This window comes from Helianthus annuus, chromosome 16 (genome assembly GCF_002127325.2).
Source record: "Helianthus annuus cultivar XRQ/B chromosome 16, HanXRQr2.0-SUNRISE, whole genome shotgun sequence".
NCBI classification, from domain to species: Eukaryota; Viridiplantae; Streptophyta; class Magnoliopsida; order Asterales; family Asteraceae; genus Helianthus; species Helianthus annuus.
In genome coordinates, this window is record NC_035448.2 from 53,379,753 (window position 1) to 53,389,608 (window position 9,856).

The window sequence follows — 9,856 nt, forward strand, 5'->3', positions numbered from 1 at the left end:
GTTTTTTATTTAATTTTAATTTTAAAAAGTTAGAAATTAATTAAAAAATTGAAAATTAATTAATTGAGTAATGATGAGGTAGGAGCTTTATGACTACAGGCTCTAGTGACATAACGCCCCATGAAGCCCCTGTCTGATGGCACGACACTTATCGCATAACGCCCACAAAGGGGTTTTATGACTCAGCGTATCACGAACATCAAGCAGACCGGGGTTCAAACCTGTGTGTCTGTTTTCTTTCTCTTTTATTGAAAAGAAGCTATTTCAACTACATTAGTTTTATAGAAAGTTTTTAAAAAAAAGTTACAGAATACATAGTATTATGTTTAAAAGGTTGGTTTATATGTATGTATTTATTTTTGTTTGTTTCTTTAAAATTTTACAATACTTCGTTTAATCTAAATCTATTATTTTTATTTTATATAATATAACTTAGGTAAAATGATAAATATTCAGAGTTATATTCCACACCCCATTGTTGTATTACACGTTCGTAGAAAAATGTACAACTATATTCGTTAATCGACATAAAACGATTCCTACGAACTTAATCGAATACGTTTTACGTTTTACAAGTAAAATATATTCATTTCAAGTCACGTTTAACGTTTATATTTCACTAACACTAAGCTAGTACTAAGATCATAAATCGCTAGGAATTCCCAACTCAAGGTAGTTGGATATTCGATCTAATCCCTTCTTTTATTTTAATCTTTACTAAATTTAGGGTTTCATTTATAGATTATTTTGTTATTGTTTTTTTTTTGTATTTATATATTAATTATATTCTTAGGATAGCATCCTTGTTTGTGGATTTTTCCTTCTCAAGAATTCGTGCGCTGATTTAACAAGATTAAGTAGGAATGCAACCACTGTGAGTATACTTGAACCCCTTTTCCGTTTACCACTTTTTTGGGTGTACCATGTTATTTATAAACTTACACACAAACTTTATTCATAATACATAAACATTCCTGATGACGGGGGTAGCTCAAACCTTAATAAACTGATTAGAGACACAACAGCTTAAAAGGTTAAAAGGTTCGGAAACGTTCCAACGGTCATGAACAGTAAAAAGGACAAGCACAGTGTCCGGTCACATCAACACTTAACGTGTGAAACCTCCTGCCCAGCTGCAACCAGACCATGTGGGAGAGCACACCCTTTTGTCCGCAGGTCCAAACCCTTCAACCCCCAAAATGGGCAAACCCCTCACTGCAAGCACAGATTCACTAGTCACGGGTTTCTCCTTTGAGAAACACCTTCCCCTATAAAATGCAGGCCATTTCACCATACAAAACACCCCAGGATCAGCAGATATCACCCTAACTCTCTGATTCTCCTTCTCCCTCTTGAGAACTAGCCTCATGCTTGCTTCTCTTCTTCACACTAAATAATTCATCTTCTCCTACGATCGCTTTCTGGGTTGATTTCTAATCAGCTCAAGATCTAAGGAGGATAAAAACAATACTAGTGAACCTCTCTCCACGTCTTGCAAACGTGGGGGGACCCCACGACCTGCGTTAGGCTAATCTAACCCCTGAACCCTTTTACCCAGAGATATCGCTACAGGCCTTGGTCTTGTATTTGTTGCATCAACAAGTTGGCGCCCACCGTGGGGCTACGCCGCTAACTTTATCTTAAAGACCAGTTGTGTAGCCCCAATTTCTCTTTACATCATGTCTGAAAGCGAGTCTCTCGGTCAGGTAAATCAGGTTCCTAACAACACCGATTTAACACCAAGTTCCGGTCGGATCTCACCGGTCAAATCTACATTTCTTTCTACTCCCGGAAGTACTCCACCGGGATATGTTCCCGGAGTTCACTTCTTTTCAAACACCAACCACATCTCGATCAGGGGTTGCACCTACTCAAATCGATGCAATGCATACGCCGGAACGCATAGATCTAACACCCGAGGGAGTAGCTAGAAATTTCTTACAACTGAGATTTCTTCTCAACTATCATGTGAGCTTAGAAAGGGAAAAAGGGTGAGAATAAGACTAAATTATGAGGAGTCTAAACCCTCATTATCACCTGGCCGTCCATCTCTTCCTTTTAGCAGCTCACGTTCAGCCACATCTTACCTTGAAGCTGGTCCTAGTGTGACAGACCAACCACTCAAGCCTTTAAGGTTTTGGGAGGCCAAGTCCAACCGTTTTTCCCTTATTCACCTCCCAACCCGTTACAACCGGTGCACCTATGGGGCATAAAACCACTCTTGATCAATTATGGTAAGTCACCAACTTCAAGTGTTCTCCCTCCCATTGCTACTTCGTGAAAACAAGCCATGGCCACCCTACCTTCGGCTCGTGGTATGGTCATGAACACATCCATGGGAATGCCTTATACAGTAAGCCTTTAAGGCTTTAACCTTTTGACACAGATGATGACATCTTTCATGAGTACCATCAGAAAGCCTTTAAGGCTTTAACCTTATACCCTAGCTGATGACACGGATGATGGAAAAAATTTCCTTTGCAGCACGTGAAAAGTGGATGATGACACAGAAAGCCTTCAAGGCTTTGACCTTAATTTCATCAACCAAGTGCCAACCACTCACCAGGGTACCTCAAGCGGTTACCCAGCTTCAAGGGTAGTAGAAGACCTCTCAAAACTCTACAAGCCTAACAAACTTGTCTTGCTTCTCCCAACAAATCGTTGATCACAAGTTTCAAACCCAGATAAAGATGCCATCACGGTACTAAAGACTACCTCCAAATCTTCGCCGGGATTGCAAGAATTGAAAAATGACCCAACTCCGAATGTTGTCTCATGTTCATGCAAACCCTTGAAGGGTTTTCACGCATATGGTTCAATGACCTTCCTGGACGAAGCGTTCAGACCTTTGACGATCTTAGCAAAAGTTCCCTATAACAACAGAGGCATGTCAATGACGCCACGATAATCTTCCAGACCAAACAATGTGATGATGAACGTCTCAGAGACTTCATCGAAAGTTACAAGAAGAAAGATTTAACTTACGCCAATGAAAAGATTAGGGTTGCAAGGTTCATGAATGCTAAATTCCAAATATTTCACAAGATACTTCAATAAATGTCTGCCCAAAACCCTTGAAGAAACACTTGAAAGGGCTGAAGCCCACATTCGAGGAGAATAAGCTGTAGACATCAAAGAACAAAATAAAAGACTCTTAACTGGAGCTTCTAGTATGGCTCTTATGACAAACGGTTCAAAGGTTCGGATTCCAGAAGGCCTGAAGGCCGGAACCCTCCAAGCCAAGAAAAAACCATAAACTTTACAGCCTTAACCAAGGCTACATAAGAGATCTTGGCAACCGAAGGGGTAAAACACAGCTTCTGCCCTCCTCAACCTTTGCCAAAAAACAAAAGATTGGAATAATCAAGCCAGTATTGTGAGTTTCACGAATAGAAAGGTCACCATACCAATAATTGCTTCCAACCCAAAAAGAGGATCGAAAAAGCCGTCAAATCCGAACTTGCTCACTTGGTTAAAGGGGTCAAGGACAAAATGGTTGAAGAATAAAAGTAGGAAGTGAACATGGTCGACCTTGAAAACAAAGCTTTAACCCTTTCAGCTGATAAAAAGCTTGAAACGCTTTAACCCTCTCAGCGACGATGAGCGTTCAAAGCTTCAACAGTCTGAATCCTCCAAAATCATGCTTGAGAAATGCTTTAACCCTCTCAGCTGATGAAAAACTTGAAATGCTTTAACCCTCTCAGCGACGATGAGCGTTCAAAGCTTCAACAGCCTGAACCCTCCATCGAAGGTATCGCAGACATACCTACCAAGCCTTTAGGCCAAATAACTCCTAATGTTTGTTCAGCGAAAGAACAAAGGGACGAACCGAACAACTCACTTTTGCGGTGATCAATATCCCTTCCAACTATAATATCATCATAGGAAGGCCATGGCAAAGTGTGTTCGGAATGACAGTTTCAGTTGGCCAAGGCGCTGTGAAGTTTCTCGTTGAAAAAGGGATAACAACCCTTCAACCTACCCAAGAAGCTTTTGTGGTTGAAGGGGAAAGCTCAAGAAAGGACGAAAACGATATACAAGGGTTGAACATAAACCCAAAATATCCTCAACAGGGGATAAGGGTAAATACTAACCTTTACAATGAAATCCTCTCATACCTTGAAAAGCTGCTCTTGCACTATGTATTTGCTTGATGCCCCGAAGACATGACCGGCATCCCTCATAGCATTGTTGAAACATGAGTTATGGATCCCACCTGATGTTAAGCCCATTATACAAAAGAAACGGAGTCAAGCCCCTAAAAGAAGCCTTGCAGAATGCCAAAAGATGGAAAAGCTTGTTCTAGCCGGAACCCTTCGACAGGTCAAGTATCAATCATGGGTGGCCAATCCGGTAATGGTTTAAAAACCCGACAAGTCTTGGAGAATGTATATCGATTTTAAAGACTTGAACAAAGCACGCCCAAAGGATTGCTACCTGCTGCCTTGGATAGACCTCAAGGTTAACTTACTCACGGGCTTCTCGTGTTTTCTTGACACCTAAAAGGGTTACCATCAGATCCTAATGAAAGACGAAGACGAATAAAAACCGCATTACACACTGATAAAGGCATATTTTGCTACCAAAAAATGCCTTTTGTTTTAAGAAATGCAGGTGCCACTTATCAACGCCTGGTTGACAAAGCGTTTACCGAACAAACTGGCAAGAACATAGAAGCTTATGTTAAAGACTTGATGATCAAGAGCAAAACGGAATACCAAATGCTCAATGACATACAAGAAACCTTCCAAACCTCGAGAAAGATAAACATGAAAGCTTAATCCAGTCAAGTGCTCGTTTTCAGGGCACATCATGGGGAAACAAAGCATAAAAGCCAACCCTCAAAGGATGTGCTAACAAGAAAGACTTTCAATGGAAAGCTTACAACTTTGAAGCGTTTTACCTCAAAAGGAAGCCTTCAACCAAATGAAGCAACACTTGGCTTCACTCCCAGCCATTTCGGCTCCAGAAACAGGAGGAACGACCTCTATCTACCTTTCGATTGCTGAAAATACCATAAGTACGACTCTAATCATTGAACGAAACAAAGTTCAGATACCCGTTTACTTTTTCAAAACTTCAAAATTAGCAGAAATCAAATATTCTTCTTTAAAAAAAAAAAACTTGCTCTAGCCCTAGTCCAAACGGCTTGAAGGCTTCGAAGGTACTTTCAGTCACACCCGATACAAGTGATCATTGACTAACCAATTAAGAATGTGCTTGAAAAACAAGAAAATTCCGGACGATTAGCTAAATGAGTTGTGAAACTAGGTGAATACAAAATCACCTATGTCCTGAGAAAAGTTGTCAAAGCTCAAATCTTGGCTGACTTCATCTTGTAAGTCCCTAAAGAAGCCATAACAGAAGTTAATACAGCTGCAGCTGAACCCTCCAACCCTGATACCTGGAAGCTCTTTACCGACAAAGCTTCCAGCATTAAAGGGTCAGGAGCAGGGCTAGTTCTAATTGATCCCAACGAATTGGAATTCACGTATGCCTTTCGTCTTGAATTTCAGACTACAAACAACGAAGCTGGGTATGAAGCATTGATTGCTTGGCTCAAGCTTGCAAAAAATATGGGTGTTAAAAGGCTTCAAGTCCTCACAGACTCTCTCAAGCTTAGACAATAACATCTACATAGAAAAAGAACCCAACATGAATAAGTACCAAAATAAATCAAAGGAATCGATTAACACATTTCAAACATGTGCCATCAAATAAATTCCAAGATCTCAAAACAAGAGAGCTGACGCAGTAAGCAAGCCTGCATCTCTTACGTTTGCACATCTCACCAAGAAGATACTAGTTGAGGTATTAAAAATACCATCCATCCAAAAAACACGAGTTTCAAGATGTGATCACCGAAGAAGGGCCAAATTGGATGACTCCCATTGAAAAGTTCCCAAAAAACGATGAATTACCCTAATGACCAGACTAGGGCTGAAAGGGTTCGTATCAAGTCAAGGCAGTATGTGTTACAAGGATATATCCTTTAGAAAAAAGGATACCTTGCACCACTACTTCAATGCGTTGGCCCAAAACAAAGCCAATATCTGATCAAAGAGGTTCACGAAGGGATATGTGGAGCTCATTGTGGCCCAAAATCGGTAGTGTCAAAGTTGATGAACCTCGAACACTTTTGGCCTTCCGTGCATCGAGATACCTCCGAACAACTACGAAAATGTGAAACTTGTCAGTTACATGCTCCGGTACCCAAAAGCCCCAAACATGACCCCGTTCCTATCTCCTTAGCTTGGCCATTTCACAAGTGGGGTATAGACATTGTTGGTCCATCCCCACTAGCCAAATGAGGAGCCAAGCTCTTATTGGTAACCGTGAATTACTTCACCAAGTGACCAGAAGTAAAACCATTGGCAAAAATCTCAGGGAAACATGTCATTGATTTCGAAAGCATAATCTATCGTTTTGGGCTCCCAGGGGTACTAGTCATGGATAACTGGAAATAGTTTGCCGAGAAACCTTCTAGCTCCTGGTGCAAGGAGTTCAGAATAACTCAAGTATTCAGCTCGGTAGCTTACCCACAATCCAATGGCCAGGTTGATAGGATAAGCCACAACATTGTTGAAGGGATTAAATCTCGATTAGGAAGATACGACAACAACTGGCTCGAATAGCTTCCCAATGTGCTATTGGAAATTCAAACAACCGAGAAAACGAGCCACAAAGAAAATACCCTACAGCCTAGTGTTTGGATAAGAGGCTGTAATCCTAGTTGAAATCGGAGCAACAACACAAAGAACAATTAACATCGACCTCAAGCCAAATAAGAAAGAGACGATGTTGAATTTGAAACTCCTTGAAGAGGCTCGTGATTAAGTAGCCATACAAAAAGCAAGGTACAAGCAAAACATAGAATCATATACAATACACGGGTGAAGCATGAACGCTTCAAGCCTGAGGACCTTGTGCTTCGAAACAATGAGGCCAGCAAGAAAGAAAGCCAAGGAAAGCATGGTCCTAAGTAGGAAGGGCCATACATTATCCTTAAAGCCCACAAAGGGGGATCATACAAGCTGATAGGTCCGCAAGGCAAAAAGCTTCCCCGCCATTGGGATGGCAACAACCTTAAAAGGTTCCATGTTTAAGCAAAACGTGTTACAAATAGTTCCAAAGTTGTTCTATTCCCCTAGTAATCAAAGTACTTTGAAATGAATGAACGATGAATCAAAATTTGTCTTTTTATCCTATAATCAGGTTGAGAACCTAGCAAGAAACTCCATGGCAAGGGCCATGTAAGGGGATGAGCTCCCAGGCCACATCGCTCAATACGTTCAAGGGTTGAATGGACCTATATAAGGGGTGAGTTCCTAAATCAATACAACTCCATGAGACTCAGAGAAATCTTAAAAATCATGTCTCATAGACGGGTTTGAACAGCCTACACCAAATGTTCCTTAAGCCCCAACATTGGCTTACGAACCAAAAAGACTCTAGTGAATGTCATACATAGGATAGAGGTTGTATCTTCTTGTTAAAAATATCCTAAGGCTAAGTGACTGCAGCACTGAACCCTTTAAGGTATAAATAACATAAGATGCACCACCCAAAACAAAGACAACATGCAAAACCAACGAAAACGCAAGGGAATAAATAGAACAACATAGCAAGATAAGTTAAAGATAACAAGTGCCATATTGGCCATCAAACATAAAACATTGTCCACAAGCCTTCAAGGCTTTAACCACCAAGGGATCTAGACGATTCCTTTAAAATAAAAAGATGTTCAAACAAACAACCCATAACATTATTCGACATGCTAAGAAAGCTATGAATTAAGGTTTCTTCTTCACTTAGCAACGTCATGGATGGTAGACTTTGATGCATCATCCTTCTTCGAACCTCCATCATCTTGGGTCTTTTTAGCCTTCCTCTTTTTCCTCCCTGCTGCACCCACTGCCTCGGAGGCTTAAAGGTTTGAACCCTTTGAGCCCTCACCACCTTTAGAACACGTTTCCTTGCTATCTCCGGAGCAAGGACGTTTCTTCGAGAGGGACTTCAACACTTCGTTACAAACAGCCTCATTAAGGCCCTTGGGTTTTAGCTCCTGCAAGACAGGCAAAGGTTTACCAAAATACTTGGAGACTTCACCCACATAAGGGTAAATAATATGCCCTACATTCAAAACAGTTTCCTTAAAAACTTCGAAGGCTTTGGGTTGAAAAAGAGAAGACTTTTCCTAAGGCTCCCCAGGCTTACAAAGCTTTGTAACCCAGCAAACAAATCTTGGTGTCTCCCATGAGCAAGAAGCTCGGTGTACACATCACCCAAGACCTTTTTGAACTCCGATGAATGGAGAAGATAGTTAACCACTTGCTGGAATTCATGCTCAATGAGCCATTTATTATCACTAGTTGCCTGGGCAAGTGAAGCCTTTAACCCTTCTTTCTCCTCTAATAAGGCCTTTTTTCTGAAGCTCCAAGGCAGCCTTATCGATCCTGACTTAAACCTTGTCAGCCTCCAAGCGTTTTTCCAACTCAAACATATCAGTCTTGTGCGGGAACAAAATTACTCAAATCTTCAAACAGCAATGCTTTCTCCTTCTCAGCATAGCCCTCGGCTTCTTTCAAAACAACCATTGAAGCTTTCATCTCATCCCTCTTTTTCGAAAAGACTTCATATTCTTGCATCTTTTTGCGAAATCGGGATACACCCTCTAGAAGCAAGGCAACAAGGTTGCAAGCACCCATCATCACCTTCGAGATCATCAGGTCGTCGTCCATAGACGAGCAAAAACCTCGTACAATAGGAAGAGCAAAATGGGTAAGAACATCCTCACAAATGGATGAATACTTGAAGCTGTTACCAACTGTGACCTTCCAATCCGGCACATAAACCTCTTCGGGATTAACATTGGTGGAACCTTCACCACCTTTCCTGAAACCCTTCAAGCTTACAAGCTTCTTACCCGCTGCTTTACTCTCCTTACTAATCACCAAGGACAAATCCTCGTGTTTTTTCCTCAACCCCAACGTCCAAACATTTGAAGCCTCTATAACATCACGCAGTTGCACTGGCTCAGAGGCCGATGGATGGTCAGCTACCTTTAACATACATCGGGTTAAACAATGAATAAAAGCTTTGGAAGCACCAAACCTAGTAAAGCCTTTGACATTTGGAACGTTCACATAGCCTGAACCCTCGAACCTATGTTCAGTGCCCCTAACAACAACATCTTCGTCTGACGTAGCCTCGGAATCTCCAAACACAACATTAGATGTGTCATCGCTCTTGATAAAGTCTAAGGCAAACATAACTGCAACAAATAAAATATAACATAAGCAGAAAATACAAAATATCACACCTTGATCATCTCTCACGAGCACAGGGTCACGATCCGGCTTGTCCCACAACTTGCTAACATCCATCAGCACTAAAAGATGTTCGGGAAAGGGACAAAGCCTGGAAGGACACCCCCTAATAAACTTCAACAACCATCTATCTCGTGTTTGAAAGGTTCAAGCTCATTCAAAACAGCATAAGGATGCCTCCAAACAAGCCTGAAAGGAACAATGGACTCAGAACTCCAGAAAAATCGGTACTTCCAAGAACCAAAGGTAGTAACCATAGACGAAATTAAACACACATCAACCTGGGATGTTTCAAAGGTAAAACAATCGCCGTTCTTGGCTAACTGGAAGAAACGGCGGAACAACAACAATGATGGGTCATAAAACATCAAAGTGTAAAACCCTAGAAAGACCTTATGGGTGTAACTGACTAAACGACACACGATAATACTCTAAAACATTCAGAACAAAGACTGAAAATGGATGACGCAAGTTGGAATACTCAACAATAAAGAGCAATGGAACCAACGGGACACTAATCAATCGAT